The sequence below is a fragment of the Falco biarmicus genome, chromosome Z, assembly GCF_023638135.1.
Source record: "Falco biarmicus isolate bFalBia1 chromosome Z, bFalBia1.pri, whole genome shotgun sequence".
Taxonomy (NCBI): domain Eukaryota; kingdom Metazoa; phylum Chordata; class Aves; order Falconiformes; family Falconidae; genus Falco; species Falco biarmicus.
This window is the reverse complement of record NC_079311.1, coordinates 73,634,215-73,642,408: the sequence shown is the minus strand read 5'-3', so window position 1 is coordinate 73,642,408 and position 8,194 is coordinate 73,634,215. Positions and strand designations below refer to the sequence as shown.

Below are 8,194 nucleotides of genomic sequence, written 5' to 3'. Positions count from 1 at the left end.
GTTTTCAGTTCTGTTTTGCATCTGGCTACGTTTCTGCTTGAGTTGTTTGCTAGTGTACGTTTGTAGGCATCGTAAGTGGGTACAGCATTTAGGATGTGAGTCCTGGTGCAAGGTAAGGTAATAATGTTGCCAAGCAGATCTTTTTTCGTCATGGATCTTTTGAATGCAACATGTATGGGAGGTGTAAAGAAGTGGAATAAAATAACTCGCATCACTGCTTTTCATGTTGAAAGTATACAAGATCTGAATCGAAAACCTTCTTATAAAACAGTTTGACAACCTGTTGGTAAATCTTCAACAGTGTGAGTAGTATTTCAGAGAAGTGAGATTTTTTTTTTCTTCTGGGTAAACCTCAATAATTACTATTTAATAACTTACATTTTCTCTAACAAATACTCAGACAAATATCTGTGTAAGTGGCTGCTAAATGCAAGTTCTGTGCTGGCAACAATTCTTAAGCAGTAATTCAGTATAGGTTAATGCGGCGTATGTGTGTAGTGTTAAGTATGTAAATGGTACTGCGTTGGATGCCCACTGAGCCGTGCTTCGGTTCAAGCATCACCAACAAGCAGGCCTTGCTGATACAGCCCTGCTGTGCAAACCATAGGAACCACACGAGGCCGCATCATCTCAGGGACCGAAGAGTCTAGGGTACATCTTATCAGGAGATAACGGCTCCAGCCTGAGCTGGGACAAGACAAAACTAAAACTGCTGCAGCTGCAGAAACACCAAGGGGGGTTTGACTACCAGTCTATCGCTTCACATATAAATGCCTGTAGCCTCCACCACCAGCCCATTGAGCTCTGCAGCACAGCAGCGGGCGGCACTGCAGTGAGCTCCCACTCGAGCCGGGACACCTCTCAGAGCTGGTCCTCAAGGCTGAGAGACCCTTCACCCAGTATCTGATACCTACAGCGAGGGTGGCATCTTACATTCAGCCTGAATCTATGTTTTATGCTGGTGACATACATATCTATATCTCCAGCTATAGCTTAATTATTACAAGTGTAGTAAGTAGCAGAGTGTTTGATTGCCATCTAAATAATAATTTAGATCGTCAAATCACTGTTTATTATTCAATTTTTGCTTATTCACAATTTAATTTCCATTCAGTCATCAATTAATGATCATTTGATCATCATTTAGTCATTAATCAAAACCTTTTTGTTAACCTCATAACAATGACTTCTCTTAAATCACCTGCAGCAGGTACTACATCTCAGCCTATGTATGTGGATGTCTTGGATGTTGTAGAGTAGAAAGCTCATTTGTGTAGAAGAACCGGGAGTCTGCATGTGTGTGGCCTGTAATATCACTGCATTATTGGTTTAGAATCCTTCCCTCCTTTCTAAACCTCCTAGATGCTGTCCTGGTCTTTCAGAGGTCGACCTCCTCCCTTTTATGAAAAGGGTCAAGTCACCTCAGAGCGAGTATTGGGTTATGATGGCGAACAGTTGTCGATAAAGCATGCTTGAGTGCTCTGTGCTGCTGGCTGCCAGTAGTGCCACGGCCTTGCAGCACTTGGACATGAAACATCTGTTGGAGTGCTTTCCTCCGCTTCGTGATACGTGAACCTTCAGTCTTTACTTTGACTTTGGTGGGACAGGGAGTTGAGTCATCATTTTCAAATTAATGAGAGTTGCAATTAAAACATTGTGTTAAGTAACACCCTGTTACTGTGTTAATGATGGGACTAGGGATATTAGAGAACAGTTGTCTTCAAAAAAGGCATGCCTGTGTAGATTCCATTTGATAGCTTAATTGGCCAGTGTTTTGCAGATATATTTTTGCCTTGGTATGACCACTTTGAGCAATACATTAAAACAAGACAATGTTCACTGTTCAAGATATTTAGAATAATGTGTTTACTCTTGCTAAGAATTTTGTTTCAGCCTGTAGGAAAGCAGAGCAATGATAGCACAGTTCACATGGGCCACATAGTCCCTCTGTTGCCTCAGGACTTTGCTATTTCAGACTACACTGAGCATTTACTGCTGTAAAAGATATGAAAATTTGCAAAATTTGTGAAGACGGATTACTACATGTGGACTTCTTGGCTTGTCCTCTGAAGATGTGGGCCCCACTCATACCTGTTCTTCTGCATAGACTGAATATGGTTGTGGCATGAAGTGTAAATTCATCTTTCTACTACATACAAGTTTCCTCAAATGATCAGCCATCTTGCTACGGTCCTACCTTTTGTAATTCTCTCTAAACTATCTTCTACCCCTATCAGGTTCTCAGTGCCCGTGGGCATACCTCCTGCGATACTGCCAGCAGCATTGATGGCACCTGTGAGACCTGGCAGTCAGCTTTGTTACCTGTTATCTCCAGCACCTGAAAAAAGGAGAATAACCTTCCTCCACTAAAGTCTGTTTTGAAATGAGGCAAGGTACTGTTGCAAAGTGCTAGCAATAGTCTCTTTGGACTCTTTCTTCTTGGTGGAAAAAAATAATGCAAGAGCAGCTGTATGAAATGCATTTCTGGTCCAATAACTTGTTTCCAGATGAACATGTGCCTCCTGTGACTAGAAAATGGGACAACTCAATTTCCAGCATGAGGAAGGCTGACTTGCTCATCTCTGGATTATCTGCCTTACTCCTGCACCAGGTAAGGTGTAGGATCAGCCTATGTTCTTCTATCATCAAAGGTTCTTCTAATACCCAACATTTTGAGAAAATTTCAGACCAGCTTTCCATAACTCTGAAGAGAGAGAGCCATCTTACAGTTTAGTCAGCATGTGAATGTATACAAAACTTTCCAGTCTCATCTTCAAGGGCCTGATATTTAAGTTGTACTGGAAAATATAAATGCACTGCACAAGTGAGTGGTCTGTTCTTGCTTTTTAATACATCAGAAGGCAAATGCAGTGTAGGAGGGGTGTATGGGCAGTGATGTTCATTTGTTGGAGAGGTATCTATTTAGATTTTTCCAGTTTTCTGGCAGTTAAAGTGAGCAGAGCTGCTGTCCAGGGCCAAAATGAGATCCACTCAAGTGTCTTCGCAGAACTTTAATATAAAAAAGTTCACCTTTGTATTACTTTATTTGATTCATAGCTTATAGGTCTCTCAACAAAAAGCTCACTGTACAGATGGACAGGACAAGACACTGTTAATCTTTGCCCTCGCCAGGTGTCAGGCTCCTCTTTGGCTATCTTTAGGGTCTCTCAAGGTTTGGCTTCCTCCTTTTGGTGTGTTCTCTTTGTATGTGGGTCACTTAAGACACTTCAACCTAGACCAGGAGCAGCAGTGCTCTAGGGCAGAGCCAGCCAGCAGCTGTGCGCTGAGGGTGAGGTGGGGTAGGGTTAGTGTTTGATGTGCCTCACTCCAGCTCACCAAATCTGACAATTTTCAAGCACCTGATATTTCTGGGGAAGTCTGGACTCTTCTTTAGTTTTCTTCAGCTGTAGTTGGCTTCTGTCTTGACCCCATCATCTTTTAATCATCTGGCTTCTAATTTCTTTCATCCCATGGCAATTTCCATCTACAAAAGGGGAACAATATTTTCTTCCTGTCCTTTTTGTTTTTTTGCCTATCATTTTTTGATTTAATTTATGATCTTTGCAGAACTGGGATGCATTTTTTTTGTTGGAATAGTGCACAGCTGCGAGGGACATGACACTTGCAGCTGGAGCCTCTTGCCTCCAAAAGGTAAGAAATGATGCTGGACACAAGTAGCTTTAAGACCTGCACAGACATGTGTGAGTGTACAAGCCGCTAGATGTCAGCATTATTTTAAATATTAACAGCTGAGCGACCGGTTGGCCATTTCTGCTTAAAATGTGCTGATCTGAAGTTGATCTCTGGCAGCGTGAGACTTGGTGACTAGTACTGAGGGGCCACAGGCTTTTGTATTTGTGCAACGCTCAGTGAAACGCATCTTGCTAGCAACCTACCAGGATGAATTTTCCTAATAATTTCCCATGTTTTGCACCCCATGAAAAAAGCATTGATACTTGGTAAAACAGCTAAAACCAAAGTGAGATTTAATAAGGCTTTTGAAGTTCAGTTGTGCCTACATTCAAGCATGGATCCATCAGAGAGATGAGGGAGGCAGCTCCCTGCCAGCAAAAATGCTTTTTCACTCAGCAATGCTGAAGGGCTTTTGTGTGCACACTGGGGCTTGCATTTAGCAGGGCAAGCTGGCTAAACCAAATGTAGTGGCTCACTAACACAGAAAAGATACAGCCCTACTCCTCTCTCCATTGCTCTTCAAGTGGCTAATTTGGCAGAAAAATAACCCAGCGGGAGCAAGCAAGTAGTTTTCTTCAGCGGAGACGATGATCCCTCTCTCATCAGATGCGTGCCTGTGTCAGCACCATGGGTGAGACTGTGCAGCTGAAGGGAGGAGGGAAGAAGGGCAGAGGGGCAACATTTTTTTAACAAACATGAGTCCTTAGGTTTTCCTAATTTCTATTTGCTTTCTTTGCCCAGGTGACACAGTATCTACCTGTCCCGTACAAGACTCAATTTCCATCCCATCTTACTCCTTTTGCTTTTCATGGCTATTTCTTCCTGCTTCTGCCTGATCAAAGATGCTGGGTAGAGTCCTGCAAGTGTTTTCTGCAGTCTGTGCCAGTTTTCTTGTCCTCAGGAGAGGACAAATCCATTTTTTTCGCTAATCCATCTTTTCCCATTCATGTCACTCTTAAACATTTGCTCTTTCTATATTTCCCACAGTAAGTGATTTGTAAAAGTGCAGTTAACTCTTTCTGTATTTCTAGCCTTGTAGTATTTCTTCATGGTGGTTTTTTTTTTTTTTTTTTCTGCAGTCATTGGATTTGTGTTGGCAGATCTTTTTATCCATCTTGACATTAGGAGTTTGAGAGGACTTAAGTGTTGGCTGGAACAAATGGCAGAGGGCCTGCAACTGTAAATCTGTTAGGACAAGGGCTCTCTGGTGAAGATCTGAATACAGTGCTTAACAACTAATAAAAGATAACATGATAATAGCTCATCTCAGGCTCTGCTTCATGTCAGCACTGAAACTACCTCTGCTGACTTGCAAAGGATGTATAAACTCCCATTCTTTTCCTTTTTGGTATATTGTTATGGTTCCTATGCTGCATAGTTACTACACAGTTCATAAGTTTATAACGTTTTGGATTTTATGTGGGCTTTTGAATGCTTCTGCTAGGCAGATCTTCTGCTGAACTCCTATTTCATCTGTAACCATTATTCACTCGGGGTGAATCCCTCTTGAGTTTCTGGAGGAAGGAAAGAAGTTAGCCCCTGTGTCTTGTGCATCCCTTTGTCTCAAATGCATTCAAGATGAAGAGGTTTTGAATTCTGATTGAATCCTATCCTCCCTGAAGCCCATGTATGTTTTGCAAAATTGTTATGTTTGGTAGAATCCAGTAAATACCAGGCATATACTTTATTCTGAGTTGGGGATTTTATATCCTTCTGTAACAAAATACTTTATTTCCCACATGTTTTGACTACATTATATTGGCGCCATTCATGTCACTCCATTTAAAAATGTGTCAGCATTCTTATTATAAGTTGTTTTTCAGAGGTTATAGCTTGGACATAAAAATTTGCTTCCACTCAGAAACCTGGTCTTAGTCCAGAATTAATTATTAAAAAAATCCAACAAACCAACAACCAAAAAACAACAAGAAAAAAACTCCCCAAAACCCCCACAACAGATTTTTCCATATAATTTATGTTGTTTTGGGTGGGGAAGGGAGAAGAAAAAGAAATTAGTGCTGAAAAATGGCGACGTGTGCATTACAGTTTGTTCTACCTTGACCAATTAAATGATGGAGAAATTCAGAATCTGTCAATTTTGTTAAGCTGTAGTAAATTGCAATACCTTTTTTTAGTTTTTTAGGTTTTTTAGGAGAAAAGATGAAGAGAAATAGATCCGAATATGTATGACAAGATAGATCTAATTCCTACCCCTATGGGTCTGCAGGTAGAACCCCTTCAGCATTTTTCAAAAGCTGGGAGGATTGGACACACTCCTCCTCTGAGCTTTAAATCCCATCAATTTGAAAATGCCTCAGCCACTGACTTACGATGCATGTACCATTCCCTGGGGTGCAGGGAGACATTATATAGAACCAAGGTACAGTATAACTAAGCAACTCAATTTTTTGTGATAGGTGCTGTGAACTGGCTGCTGGGGGGAGCAGGTGGGCAGAAGGCAACTGGGGTGCCCCAGGTGGGGTGTCTGTCGGGGTGAATACCGTTTGCAGGGCTTCAACATACATCTGTTTTGTTAGTGATAACTGGTTTACTGAAGTTCTAGGGGTTCTTGGGTTTTGCAGGATTGAAGACAGGGGAAAAGAGCAAAAGGGTTGTTCTGTCTGGATTTGTTGAAAAAGCCCTGCGACAGTCCACTTAAGTCGATGCACCTCTCACATGTATGGTTACAGAAAGCCTCGGGGAAAAGGTTGGTTATAAAACACAATGGGGAAGTCAGGTGGGTATTTCCTATGATAGAAGAGGGAAGGCTTGTTTCTTTAATAAATCTACTGCTAAATTTTTTTTTACTATGAGAGGGGAATGGAGAAGCAGACTTTCACTGTCTGTTAAGTTATTCAGGATTATGTCAAAGATGCACTTCGTCAAGCAAATATTCTGTGCAGTCAGGAGTTTCAGCAGTGGTAATTGCTGGGGGTAACTGGCCAAATACCTTTACTGACCACCACTTTAAGCTGAAAAGAGATGTCTATTTTGTTACAGTGAAAGGTGCAAAAATAAAGCAGGTCCTCCTCACATTTAAAACCCCGTAACTGTAGAGTGTTTCCTGCTTTCCAGCTTGCATAGAGTTTAGGGAGATAAAGGGAGACCTCACGTCCAGTGTGAGGTCTCAGACAACATCGTATCTGTCTTGCCAGTTTCCTAAACATAAGGAAGTGCATCATCAATATCTTCTAAAATTGCCAATCTGATAAATGCACCATAAAAAAACACAAAAAACCAAACAAAAAACCCCCAACAGATAAAGTTAAGCCTCATTCTAAAGCACAATTGGGCAATGTCTGTGAAACAAAAAAACGCAGGTTCAGGAATGCGAGTAATAGTGGATGGAGTGGAAAGTGCCTGCCTTCCCCTCCATGGAGTTCTGGATTTGCTGTGCACACCTGGTGAATTTGTTATGCCGAGGTAGTTTCTTTGGATTGAAGCAACATCTGGGATTAACTAGTAAATACTTCTTGAGTGCCCCAGACTCGTAAATATGCTGGCAACCAACTGTACAGCAGGACTGGTCACCTGAGTTTTCAGGGTCTCTGTGAGAACAAGTGAGGCACTGAGATCAGAGGGAGGGTTTGATCTGCTCAGGCAAATGTGGCTTTGCTCCTGATGACAAGAGGCTTTACTTGTGATGGCAAATAGTCAAGGGAAGTGGTTCTTCCCCTTTGCTTGGCGCTGGTAAATCTCAGCTGGAGTGCTGGATGCAGTTCTGGGCCCCCCGGTATGAACGATGGACTTACTGAAGTGAGTCCAGTGAAGGGCCACAAAGATGATGAAGGGGCAGGAGCATCCATGCTGTGAGGAGGGGCTGAGAGGTCTGGGTTTGCTCAGCCTGGAAGAGAGAAGGCTTGAGGTAGGATTATTGATGCCTAATAATCCCTGATGAAGGGGACTAAAAAAAGACAGAGCTGTACTCCTCTTGGAGAAAGGACAAGAGGCAATGAGCACAAACTTGAAGTAGTGGAAATTTTATTTAAACATATGAACATTTTTTTATCCAACACTGGAATAGGTTCTCTAGAGAGTTTTTGGAGTCTTCATCCTTGGAAATATTAAAAATCCTAGCTGGGCATCACTCTGGCTAACCTACTCTATTTGCCCCCTTTGAGGAGGGGGATTGGACTAGAAGATCTCCAGAGGTCCATTCTAACCACATCTTCTCTGTGAAACACTGAGTCACAGAGAAGTAGGTCACAGAGCTGGGGCCGGACAAGACCCTTAAAAAAGACTTAACAAATACAGATTTCTACTAAGTGTTTAGATTCCAGAAACAGTTTTATGAATCAGGACAACAAACCACCCTGACTCTTGCCATCACAGCAGCAAAGGGAATGAAAGCCAGGCTCAGAAACCATGGAGAGTCAAGGATCCTCAGTGTCAAAGTGTCAGTAGTTTCGCAAGTTTGGCTGGAAATAAATTTTTCAAAGTGAAGGCTATTATACCAGGCTCAAAAGGACAGTTTTCCTGGCTATACTGTAAATACTTTTTC

The 8,194-nt window shown here is 42.0% G+C and overlaps 1 long non-coding RNA gene across 1 annotated transcript; it reads left to right on the top strand.

Moving 5' to 3' along the window:
- Window positions 1-1,811: 1,811 nt before the first annotated feature.
- LOC130143037 (uncharacterized) lies at window positions 1,812-6,875 on the top strand. Its single transcript, XR_008819616.1, has 3 exons — window positions 1,812-2,611; window positions 3,568-3,651; window positions 6,111-6,875. It is a non-coding gene; the product is annotated as an uncharacterized LOC130143037 (long non-coding RNA).
- Window positions 6,876-8,194: the final 1,319 nt, after the last annotated feature.